Source organism: Pelodiscus sinensis, chromosome 4 (assembly GCF_052426305.1).
Source record: "Pelodiscus sinensis isolate ZL-2025 chromosome 4, ASM5242630v1, whole genome shotgun sequence".
Taxonomy (NCBI): Eukaryota; Metazoa; Chordata; order Testudines; family Trionychidae; genus Pelodiscus; species Pelodiscus sinensis.
In genome coordinates this window covers 102,626,910-102,640,152 of record NC_143055.1, presented here as the reverse complement: position 1 = coordinate 102,640,152, position 13,243 = coordinate 102,626,910, and the positions used below count along the sequence as shown (strand labels likewise).

General features: G+C 37.9%; 1 long non-coding RNA gene across 4 annotated transcripts in view; it reads left to right on the top strand.

The window, feature by feature from the left end:
• The first annotated feature begins 7,422 nt into the window (after window positions 1–7,422).
• LOC142829410 (uncharacterized) overlaps window positions 7,423–13,243 on the top strand; it is a 53,311-nt gene continuing 47,490 nt past the window's right edge. Inside the window, exons 1-3 of one of the 4 annotated variants that reach the window (XR_016349352.1) lie at window positions 7,423–7,725; window positions 7,900–8,077; window positions 12,034–12,076. This is a non-coding gene — a long non-coding RNA (uncharacterized LOC142829410). Of the gene's footprint in view, window positions 7,726–7,899; window positions 8,078–8,544; window positions 8,586–12,033; window positions 12,077–13,243 lie in introns of those variants that run through there. The other 3 variants (XR_012903811.2, XR_012903810.2, XR_012903807.2) reach the window with 3 other exon arrangements.

Here is a 13,243-nt window from a genome sequence, read left to right as displayed (position 1 = left end):
CTTGGGTTCTTATCCCTCCCATAGATGCAATGCATGCATGAATTGGGCTGTCCATAATTACAGCCTGTGCTCGCTTTGGTGCATTGTGACTTCCAATATATGGCTCACTGAAATAGTCAACTAAGTCCTATACCGTTACTAATGTAACACTGAAAGGTGCAGTTAAAGGTTGGCATTACAGTTTCATATTTATTTGTTTGGTTTAAGAGCTTAGCACTATGGCATCCTCATCCTTATTTTGTGGTGAGACCCATGTACTCTGTTCTGCTCCAAATATCACTTCCCCAACTTGCACTTCTATTGTTAAAAAAATAGATTCTAATTGAAAGTGAGGCAGAGTAGCTGTCAAATTAAACTTATAATAAAGGTAACTGCTTCTCCAGGTGGATTTTCATGTTGCCAGCTGGCAGTAAAATTGACAGCCAAATGTATAACAAAAAAATTCCATCTGAAATACTCATAAAAACATTACACAGCTGGCCTAAAGTTAGCAAAATGAAAATAAAAGATTAATGGAATTTTTCTGTAAGTTTAGCCTTTGGTTTAAAAAAGACTTAAGTGCTAAACTCAGTAGACTTACCTACTTAAGCACATAAGTCTAATGATATTTAAGTACATGTTTAGAGTTATGGCCATGTTTAAATGCTATTCTGTCAATAGATAGTTTCCTGAATTGAACCCTCATTATCTCATGAAGCAAATGCACATTTAATGTTGCATTACCCCTCAGAGATTACGTAAATGTCATCACTGGCAATATATTCTAATTGAATCACACATTTCTAAAATTCCCTGTTATCTGTAACTCTCATGTATCTGTTCTCAGAATTTTCTTCTGTACATTCATTTTAGTAGCTGCAAGCAGGTGAGCACTTTTGATGAACTAGCAAAATTAGATATCATCAACAACCATAGGCTCAACGCTCGTTGGTGTCCAATGTCTCCCTCTCTATTTCCTTCCATCTTTTTCTGTCCAGTGTGGAGTGACTTAGTTTCTGTAGACTAGTTCTGCACCAATCTACCATATCATCTACCCATTCTCTGTGGGGTCTGCCTCTCCTATTCGGACCATCCAAAATTAGATCTGCTGTCAATTAATCCGGTGCTATTTAAAAGTCTGATCTGCATCTTTCCATTTATAGTACTTTAGTTGGGTTTGGTCAGTCCATAAAAGCAGATTGAACACAGAGTGTAGCTTTGGTCTGAAGGTTGCCAACTTTCCTATATGCAGCAATAGTGTCCTGTCCATCCTGTCGGGAAAGCTGGCAACCCTATTTGGCCTGGTCAGTGACTTTGCTCCATGCAAGTGTCAACAGATATAATAAAAATGTCTCTGTCTTTTAAAAAAATGTTGTCTTGTTTCCTTTTCTAGTTATCTTACAACTATCAGGATTGGAAAATTTTGGCTCTTTTTGTTTTGATAGTAGATCAGCAGGAGGTCTACTTGACTGAATATTTTCTCTTATTCAAAATGTTAACTAGTCATTACCATTAAAAGCCATTAGTAAAAAACTAAAATCGCAAAAGCGTCTAAAAGTTTGACCAAAATTATATTCCAATCACCATATTTCAACTTTCACTTAGTTGCTTCTTGTGACGTTATCATTATACTAGATGGTTCTAGGCCTTTGAAAAATTTCCATTCTAGACAAGACTTTTTGTAATATTTCAAAAACCCAACTTCTCTTAGTCCCCATTTAAACATAATAAATGAGATTACAAGCCTAGTCTTTCCCCTTGGGAGTTGGCAATTTTATAGTAATCTCTGCCACTTCCAAAATTTCATCAATACAGATGTTAGCTAGGTGGTTCTCTATTTTATGCAGCTAATTTCAGGATGTGTTAATTGGATTAGCTATAAGCATGTTTTACGATCACAGTCCTTAAACTAACTTCTGAACCCAGAAAGGCTTGATTGACACTGTGGTTCCCATTGTCACTAGCCACAGCATTGCTAAAAAGTGGGAGACTTCTTGTCACCACTGTTGTAATTAGTGTTACCCACAGTTGGTACTTACTGCAAAAAATCCCCTATGGAGAGCAAGGCTTTGGTTAGACATTTTAGGACTAGAGACCATATGCTCCTAATAAGATCTGCACTTGCATTCTTTAATAAATGTTGGTTCTAACGTATTAATTTCTTTAGGCAGTAAGCTGCAATCATGACATAATTACAGTACTATGTTGAGTAGATGGACAAATAAATAAAATGCATTATGCTAATGCTTGTTGCATTTCAATCTCACTTTTTCTGGGCCAGATTCTACATGGTGTGCAAAGTTGGAGGCTAGTCAGAATCCCAGGAAGGGGGAATAGCCTCGATCCTTCCTATCATCCTTGAAAATTATAAGCGACTGAAAGTGATCTGTTGCATGACTGAAATTACTACATAGGATATTCAAGGCTGGTGCAGCTGGTGCACTAGTGCCTGTTCCCCAGAAGAACGCCTGACTATGAGTTCTCCTTTCAGTTCTATGTGTGTAATGGTAGTAAGGGCAAAAGCTGTTACATATCTAAAAGGTAACATCGAATATGAATCTGTGGGCATTAGAACAGCACGCAATAACCATAATTTTCTTGAGTGGAAAGCTTATTCCATTTAGACATCAGTGAGACTGCTTGAGAAGCAAGGTACCATCACTGTAAGCATGGGTGGCTTAATGTGGTCAGTTTGCACACTACTAGAATTCATGTGTTTAATTTTGTCAAACCTGAAAACTCAAGCTGAAAGTTCAAATTATGAATGGGCTACAAGTCCTGTTTTCAGTTGCCTTCAGGATAGGTCATCAGGTTGTCCAGCTTCCTACCTTTCCTGTGCAATATGCTCAGGTGATTTCTCCCCAGCTCATGCTTCCTGTTCCACTGCACTGGAGCAGTGTGGCTGGACCAGTGTCATCAAGTCTCCTTTTTATGGATAATCAAATAATGAAACTATAGCTGCTCCTGTGAAATTATGGATTTCAGAATGTGACATCAGAGCAACTCTTCATTCCTCTTTGCCTGCAAAAATCATGCATTGGCCGTAAGGTCCAAATATTGTTGCTATTGTGTTTAGTGTGAGTTCAGGGGGAAGAGCCATCTATTCCTTGCCATTTAGTATCCATGGCTTCCTTTCCACATGAAACAGCTCATCAGGTTGTATAGATTAGAATCTTCAAACCAATCTCAGCAGTTCACATTATGTCTTATGTTTGCCATGAAACAAACATTATTGGTAACTGACAGATAAGATGCAAACATTTGTGACGGTATTATCAAGCCAGCTCCTTTATTTACTCACTCATTTTATCATTAACTAACTAGTAAATTCAGTGTTTATACAAAATATTAGAAAATGCAGCGTGAGCAAATATCAAAAAAATCAGAATGCTTAAAAATAGTATTACCCATGGATTGCAGCTGATGAGATTATGCAAAAAAGTAGCACCTAGCCTTGTTTAAAGTGCCTGATATGCATTTCCTCTCCAGCACTCTTTGGTTTTCTTTAATTTCCAGAAAAAAATATAGCAGCCATTGGGACAGGTTGTACCCACAATTTTATTAGGATATTACACTGTACTGTACATCTATTTATTTTATGAAATGTTCTGATTTATTAACAAGGAAACTCTTCCTCGTCTCACTTACCCCCCTTCTTTACATTAGTAATTGAAGTCCTGTTCTACTAATAAATGAAAGGTTTTACTGTATTGTTTTTTTCTGTACAGTTCTAGGACCTCCAGGGAGAAATGAGAGCACTTCACAGTTTCTGGATACAGCCCACATTTTGTTTACATGGTAGTTTTGGTATCAGAAATGAATTCATACATATATATGAATAAAATAATCACTAATTATATATATAATAGATTTTATGATTACTATGAAATGTGCAGAACAAACCAGGAAATCGTTGCAAGTATAGCTGCTGGTTTATAGAAAGTCTCAGTCCCGTGGAGGAAAAGATCACTCAGCATCTATGACCTGGAAGTCAAGCAGAGATCCACAGATGGAGCCACATGGAACAGGACAACACTGAGCAAGAGATGAAGAATTCACAGAAAGCCTAGCTATTTATGTGAACATCAGGAAGTAAGAAAATTGGAGAAATATCTAAGATGAATTAGTTTGGAACAATGCAACCTAAACCTAAAATTTTGGAATTATTAAAAAAATGGCCTTTGTTCAAAATTAAAAATTCTGTGAAAAACTTGCAAACATTAATAGTTCATGAGATAGTTTACACTTATTTTATCAGACTTTCGATTGAAAAATAGCAGTGATTATTGAAAAAGTTTTAAATGAAAAAAATTATGTTTGAACACAAACTGTAATAACCACTTTGATAACTATTTCAACTTGATAAATTCACAAAAAATTGTGGGGAGAAGGGATAAGAAAACAGGGTCTACTTTGGTCCTAATCTGGGAACAGATGTATTCTGGAGGAAAAAGTGGCTCTGTGGGATGCTGTTCTCCCTCCCCCCTTTCCTCTCCCCAGTTGGGGGAATGGCAGCATGTAGAGCTGCTTCCCCTGGGACTTTGTCCTACCTCTCCCATAGTAGTGGGGAAGGCAGAGCCACATGTGCCCCTGGGAGCATGGTGACAGGTAAGTGCTCCCCATACATCTCCTGCCCAGAGCTTTGAGTGCTCTTCCTGTCCTGGCAAAATCTTTTATCCAGTATACTGTGTTTCCTAGGAGTTACTAGATTAAAGAAGTGCAACTGTATTGCATTGATCTCACCAGTGAGACATCACTCAGTACCTCGTACTAATGATTTAGCTAACATTCCTAGTTTTCACTGTCAGTGAGATTCATTCCACTAATTACTATATGTGAAATCTTCTTATTGAAACATCTAATGAAAAAACCTGAAAGAGCTTTTATTTTCTTATCCATGAATCTCAAGGCAGCAGAGGTACTACATGCATAAGTTTTGATACTGAGTTTTCTTTCATAAAGTTCTTTCTGCAAAATTCTTTTACATTCCTTATCCAAACCCAGCAAATCGTTATTACTTTAATCAGAAAAAACAAAACAAAAACACAATCTCTAAACTGTTCTTTGCATTTTTTGGGCAAGATGCAGAACTACTACAGTTTTTAATCACCAGACACACATAATTAACATCTATTGTGGACACACCACTGTGCACAGAGTCAGCTTGAGGATGTTGGCAGGACTCAATGTGATTATTCTTTAAATGCACCCTAAACTGAGGTACTCAGACCCTATTGTTACCCTTTACTTCCAACAATCATATCCTCATGTTACCTGTGTTACTGGGTCTACAAATTTAGCCTGATTGTGAGTTCAGCAATGGATAATGATTGCTTAATGTTTAATCATTATAACGGTGTATAATTACAAAAACTGATGGGAAGTGAAAAAAGCGATTGAGTGAATTAGTCCAAACCCAAAGGTCTATTAATATCATTCATGGACTGTGTTAAGATCATACTTAGTAAACCAGACAGACAATTAACCAAAACTGGTGTTACAAAGCATGCCTAATTTATGAAAAAATAATGAGGGGATGGGCTATTCCAACTACCACTCCTTTTTTTGGGTTCTTAAGAAAAAGTCTCTGGAAGGGGGTGCCTCTAATGACCCTGTCTGATTGAAAGAGACATGAAGGAGGAGTGAGCTTCACCATCATCTCCTGGAAGCCCAGACCTCCTTCATTCTAATCCTGAGAGTTGTCTTGGAGAGCCCAAGGAGTCAGACAACACTGCTAACTTTGCTGTCTCTGACTAAATTCTTATCACCACTTAGGCCATGACACTAGCAAGGTTGCAAGTAAAAGTCAATAGCAGAGACAGAAGCTGCATTTTCTATCTTTGCTGTTCTTTTCTTTCCTCTTTGGTGGGTTTGTTTTGTTTTCTATTTTAGGAAATCAGTTTGAACTTTAATGACAATGGCAACAACGGCTATGAAAACCCTTTCCAAATAATTTTTTTTTTCTTCCTCCCTCATGCTCCCCCCTTCCTGGGCAGTTATTTACCATCTAATTGGCAAGGTTATCTTCCTTCCTTCTTCTCTCCTAGCTAATGGGAAAGGGGACAAAGGATGTTGTTAAAATGAAAGCCTCTCGTAATTCCTAATATTTCAAATTCATTAACTGTTTTTCTTCTTCCTGCTATCCAAAACACATTTTTAATTATAAGTTTGTCATGATACTAAATGGTCTGCAGGCTATGGTGGGCTCAAGTCCGGCTACCCCCTTTGGCACCCTGAAACTTGTTTAAAATTGCAGGTCATATTAACATTTTTGACTCTATGACCAGATAACCCAAATTAATACAACCTATCCCATTGTTCCATGGCCAGAAATGCTGAATGAAATAGCTTCCCAATAAAAAAGAAATCAGGAATACAGAGTCTGTTTATATCTAAGGTGAAACATGCTATATTTATACACATACTCTTGTCCTGAAACAAAATGGCAATGCATAATGCATGTCATTCTTGGAATGATCTGAGTACAACACTGCCAGACTTATGTTGAACAAATCTGCATCAAAAATTATGTCTCATCAAAGACCAACACATGGAACAAACTCAATACCTCTTCTCATGATTAAAACCTTTTTCTCACATTAAATAAACAAACAAACAAACCAAACCAAGTTGGAAGATGTGTAACAGTGAGTCCTGCAATATGGTATTCATGCAGTGTACAGAACAATTAATGAATAAGTACAAACAAATATAATTTGATAAACATTGATGTCCTTTGAATTATGTAATATTTTATTAGGAATATTACACGATCAGGTCTTGTGAGAAAGGATAGCATTATTCAATCTTAGCTTCCAGTTCTGCAAGCACTTATACATGTGTTTAAACTTTATCCATGAAAGTAGTTCAATTAATTTCACTGAAAGTTTTCTTTGCATGCTCAGATATGGCCACTGTAATGGGGCATATTAACCCCACATGTTACAGAGAGCCTGTGGACACAATTAATCTTGCCATGCTAAACCTGCAATAGCTGTCAAGACTGAAGGGCAGTGTTAAAAGAGCTAAATCTGGGGCTCAGCTGGGGTCTAAACAGGAAAGGGAGCAGAATTCTGGCTGTTACTCATCAAGAGAAGGCTAGCTAATGCCTGGGAGCTGAGCTGACTGCTATCAAACAGATCATCCCTAAAGGAAGGCAGACAGGCCTCCAACAGGGAGCTGATGGCAATGAAGAAGGAAAAGAGCAGCAAATGAGTCTGTCTGGTCTCGGTGGAAGAGAAAGCAGGAAACAAGAAGACTCCTGTTGATGCAGAGACTGCAAAAGACTCTCATGTAGAAGAATCACATACTAAGGAGGTCTGGAGTGTGGAGGGGGGGTTAGACAGAGTGGGGCTGATACACTGGCAGCCTGGGAAGAGGATGAGAAAATCCTGAAACAGGGCCAGGTAGGAAGTGATCTAAAGAGGCAGCAAAGTGTCTGTGAGACATAGTTCCTTGTACAACGTGCAGCTGAGTGGCTGCATAGGAAGCAATTAAGATTCACCCACCTCATTAGTGGAGACATGCAGCATGCCTCTACCAATTAACTACCTCCTGTTGTAGCTGGAAAAGGTGGAAAAAAATAAGTTGGTGGGAGGAATAGGAGTGGGAGTGAGTCATCTGTTTGGGAGGCAGAGGCAGAAGAAATTCTGAGAGTCCAACTCTCTCTTGGGCAGCTCCAGCTGCTGCACTGTGCCTAAAGAAGCTGTACTTCCTCCTTTTCAGCCAGCTGCTGGGCTGCCCTCAGTGAGTGTTTCTGAAAATAGGAGTGGTACACCTCCTCTACTCCCCTTCTCAGGCAGCCCCATGTGCTGGACTGCTTTTGCTCTGTCTCCTTGGCCTCCTACCCACTCTGTCTTGGGTTGCCCACCTCCTTGTGCTGGGATGTTTTGAATAAAAGCAACACCTTTTTACTCACAGGTAACTTCAGCTGCTCCATTGTTTGAAATACAAGCCAGGTGCAGTTGGGAAAGGCTGGAGAAGAAATTCCTAATCAGTCCTAGTGAGGCTGCAGACAGTAGCTGGGAGGCACCAGACAAGGAGATCCACAGCAGATGGGCCCAGCTGACAGGACAACCCCTATGTACCACTGATACCAGTAAGAAGTATTTAAATGTTATGTTTTATTTCTTCGTCGGTGTGTTGGAGGTTACCCAATGTGTGCCATTTACAAATATATGCATTTTGCAGGATTTTTACCTCTCTCTGCCTATCTAATGTAAAAAAAAAGCTAACACACAATCTGAAACAATGAAAGTGAGCTAAATACATTTGATGAATGTATATGGATTTTATATAGCAGTTTGAGTCAAGCCAAGCCAAGTCTACTGAATAGAAAAAGTAGAAATAGGATTGGAGACTTGCTTTATATACAACTACTATTATTTTTCCAAAAAGAAGATCCCTGGATAAATAGTTCTGATTCTGGTTGGAGAGTGTGTGTGTGTGTGTGTGTGTGTGTTTTAAAGAATCCAAATAAGTTATCTCCTCCAAACTGTCATTAAAACTGTATTTAATAAGTATTTCTAGCATCACAAAAGTGACAATGGGTTATTTTATACCTAGCTTTGAACTGGATGGCATTTCAGAATTAACTGGTACATAAGGTAAGTTAGTTCCTAAAATTAATGCCACCTCCAGTAGCTGCTTAAAATGTTTGGATTTAGTTTTGTCTGAGCATATTTCCCCCCATTGACCTGCATATCGCTCTTGTATTTTCCAACCTGTAATGTCCCAGTCATAGCTCTGGAGCTGGAGAGCCAGGATGCTCTCTAAGTGATTTCCATTAAGTTTCAGAATTTGTTTGGGACAGGTATTAAAAGCTTTAAGATCTTTGCTGTGTGGTATAGATCTGGCTCTTGGGACTCTCACTATCTCTTGTATTTTTCCACTTGGTGCTAGCTGTTTCCTGGAAGGAAGAGTTTATCTGCAAGTTCTTTAAGCAATGGGTCTGTGTGGTAGCTCTTAAGCCATGTGTTGATGTGCTCCATTTACTTAACGGCCTGCATTTGTAAAAACTGAATAAGTGTCCTTGCTTCTCCTGTATTTGAATTGTTGAAACACAACCTGAGAGGGCTCCTTTGCACTATTGCAGAAATGTGTTATGTTTTACTTCCCTTTATATTTTAAGTGTCAGTTTTGTTTGCTGACTGTGATACAGATTAGAAAGCATTTTAAAGCAATTATGTGCAGATAATGGAGGTATGGTTTTGTGGATTGCAAAAGTCTATAGCATGCTAATGTGCTGGCAGATGCTTTAATTTTTGACAGTCTGAAGACTTAGTTGTCTATGGGAGGAGATTATGAAATTGGGCCTTTGGTGCATATTTTTTGTGCTTTCACTTACTCGGCAAGCTATTTTTTTTTTTTTTGAAATTGTATACTGTATAGTTTTCAGCATGCCATGATTTGGTATATTTACTACCTTGACGTGTTAGAAAAGATGATAACATGCATGTGCTCTACACCAAGGGATACTTAGCTGCTCTCCTCAGATAGCATGAGCTATAAGTGAAGCTGTGGTATCCCACATTTGTGAGAAGATAATCAGCCAGACAGAGTCTATTGTCTTGTTTCCTGCCTACTTCAGTGTAATCCATCCACCAGTCCAAGCCTACTTCAGGGTAAACATCCATCAGTCCAAGTCCAGGTGCTATTGTCCTGGTTCTGATTCATTGTGTAATAGTTTATGATTGAAAAATTCTGACTCTACCTTGTATTTGACTAGGTAGGAAATAAGATGACTTAAAATATCTCCAGGCTTCCCCTCCTGACTGGAAGGACCCATAAAACAGAGCAATCCAGATCCGAGAGTGACACGGCACTAACTTAGTGCTAAAACTCTGGCTGTCCACTCATCTTTAGACAATGTTTAGGTGCAGAAATAAAAATAATATCTGCAGAAGGATTTCATTCCTCAATCTTTTCCCTGAGCTGAATCATACCAGCTTTGATGAATGGCAGACCAAACTGAAAGATTTGAGAGATGTAAATGCAATTGAAATATTTTTTTAATCTTTTTTCTTAGGTAATAAGGAGCAATATGTGTACAGAAGTGATCCCATTAAATAATAATTAGCCAGTAGTTGAAAACAATTTAACACCTCTATCCTGACCACCCAACCCAATCTAATCCCTTCCAGCTCAAGCCCCAGTGCCTTCAAGTCTGCTTTTCTCGCAAAGACAAGAGCAGACACTTTTTAAAATAAGATAACAAATGGCTACTGAAAACTTTGCAGTATTAATTGTATTTGCTTTTGTATTCATTAAACATTTAAAGTCATGCAGCTTATCAATTATCCCTTGTTTTAGTATTCTTTCTTCCATTTTAAGTGTATAGTAACTGGCAGTGGCACAAGCACACACATTGGTGCACGTGACAAAACTCACTCTGCTCATGGGTGGAAAAACATTAGAGAACCCTGTTGTGTAGCCAGGATTTTACTGGCTGTTCGGAGTCTAGTTTTCCCCTAGCTGCCCATTGAAGAAGGTAGAAAAGGTTTCCCCTCTTTACCACTTGATGATGAAAGAGAATTAGCTGGCCTTGGACCCAAAGGGAAAAGGATGTATGGGCCACTGGCTTATTTTGAACTCTGTGACTCAGCTGGAGAGCCCAGTCACAAAAAGACACTGACCACCACAAGGCTGACATGGCTGTCAGCAGACTTTCCTCCTGTAGTCCTTCCCATTATGCCATATCCAAACCCCAGGGAAACACCACCCAGTGAATCACATACTTAGCAAGATGCTTACAGGCATATGTTTGAATCAAAGCCATCAAATCCATGTTAAGTTGATCTAGCATCATATCCGTTTTTTTTTTTTTTTTTTTTTTGCTTTGGATTCCTGCAATTCTATGACATGATATTGCCTTTCCCATTCAATCTAAATTTTCATTTTTTCCATACGTGGTCTAGGTCGTAGGCCTGAAATTTAGGAGACCCTGGTTCAATTTTCCACTGTTAACTTCCAGCAAGACCTTTAGCAAGCAACGTAGTCTTTCTGCATCTCAGTTTCCCCATTGTAAATTAGGAAGTGTAGCACTGCCTTACCTCGTGTTTTGTGAGTATAAACACATTACTATAGCACCTGAGCACTTTATTAATGAGGGCCATATCAGATGTATATATGAATTTTGGAGTTTTGTAGGGTTGGTGAGGTTGTATTTACTATTGATATTCCTTGCTCATATATTTAACTAAGCTCTAGTTTTACACATCTTTGTCCTCACTGGTATTTACAGCATTCCATAATATAATATGAGCTGTGAATATAATTAGTATTCTTTAGTCTTCCTTTTAGGTCATTAATAAAAATTTGAAGTAAATCAAGTTTAACATGGATCACTGCAACCCTGCAATGAATCTCTTCCATAACTCAATAAACCGGTGTTGATCATTGCCTTTATTTATAGACCCATGGCCAGTTTCATTTTGCGACAAGGCATATTCTCTGAATTCATTGAACAATTATTCTGCACAAGACTGTCACAGTAAAAACAGAATGAGATCATGTTTATGTACAATGGGGCTGAATTAAGGTGACATGGACAATTTTAATTAAGTCACTTTCTAATTTCTGAAAGGTTAATTCAATATTCTTTTAATGTACATTTGTGTTTGTAAATACACACGATTTGCCCAGGAATTTTTGTGCGTTATCTTAATAGTGATTGTGCAGCTAGACAATTTCACTGCTTATTAATAGACCTAGATAAATATTCCATCAGAACTGGTTTTCAATGAAATATTCCATTATCAACCAAATCAAACTTTTCACAAAATACTTAGTATCCAGTGTTTAAAATTTCAAAGTTGTGTCTAATTCCCCAAAATGATAGTGATCTTCTGAAAACCCTCTCTTCCTCTGCCCCTCCCCCACTTTTGGAAAAATTCTGAAATTTTTCAGTTGACTAAAATAGTTCAGTCTCTCAGTCAAAACTACCCACAGAAAAGGTTTAATATACCAAACAAAGTAGTCCGTGGAAACACATCTCAATTTTATGACTTGCTCTCCTTATTAATTTTCTATTCTCCCTTTCTCTTCCACTTACAGACTTATAAAGGAGAAGTTTAGGAGTGTGTCGCCTATGTTGAAGTAAGCTAACTTTTTAAAGATGCCTAATTGACTTAGGAGCCCAGCTCATATTTGAAAGTTATGTCTGCACTTCAGATCCATTGAATATTGCTGAGATGCATGCTTTGAATTGCCTAAATCAAAGGTCCTCAAACTGGGGCTTGTAACCCTCAGGGGGTCATGAGGTTATGGGTGGGATCATGAATGGTCAGCTTCAAACCTTGCTTCACCTGCAGTATTTATAATACTGTAAAATTTTAAAAGGTGCTTTTAATTTATAAGAAGGGATTGCACTCAGAGGCTTGCTCAAACTGGTCACCAATACAAAAGTTTGAGAAATACTGGCCTAAACCAGTTCTGAAAATTGAGTTTATGCAGCTTAGTCACATGCTTTTAGAATGCTTATATTATGTGTCTCTCCTTATTTACTAATGAGGCTATTTGCTCCTATGTTTTCTCCTTCTTCTCTTCCCCCACCACAAATATTTCTTAAAGTCCTCCTTATTCTTCTGACCCTCATTATGTACTGATTTTTGCAATGATATTTGCAGCATTGAAGCCTGACAATTAATTGCTGAGGCCTCAGCAAAAAATGTTTCATTATCTTGACAATGATATTTGTTCATTATTAGATGGAAAGGGTAGAATTATAAATCAATATGCAGAAAAGGGAGATGTTAAATACATATTTCTGCTCTTAGTTAGGTGTGGAGAAACACAGAGGTAGTCACATCCTTTAACACTCTTTTGATTCCACAAGTATCTCAAAAGGATGTTAAACAGAAGTTTTAACATCACTAAGACATTTTAAAATCACTAACTCAAGATAACTGGCAATCAAAAGTTTTTAAAAAAGCTGGCTGATGAACTCTAATGTTTTTCTTTTCTTCAGTAAGTCTTGGATCTTGAGAGAACTTCCAGTGAACATGAAAAAAAGTAAATCTAGTGTCAATATTTAAAGTGTGAAAAGAATGACTCAGGCCTTTCAGTCTGACATTGATCTCAAGTATGAGAGTGGCATTAATTATCCTCCTTTAATTCTGTATTAATTTGTGTATTAGCTGTTCCAATCAGCATGGGTTTATGGAAAATAGAGCTTGTCAAACTGACTTGATACCTTTTTTTGATGAAGGTAACTGAATTGATATAGTACTTGAACTGTGGTAAAGAATTTAGCTTGGTATCACAC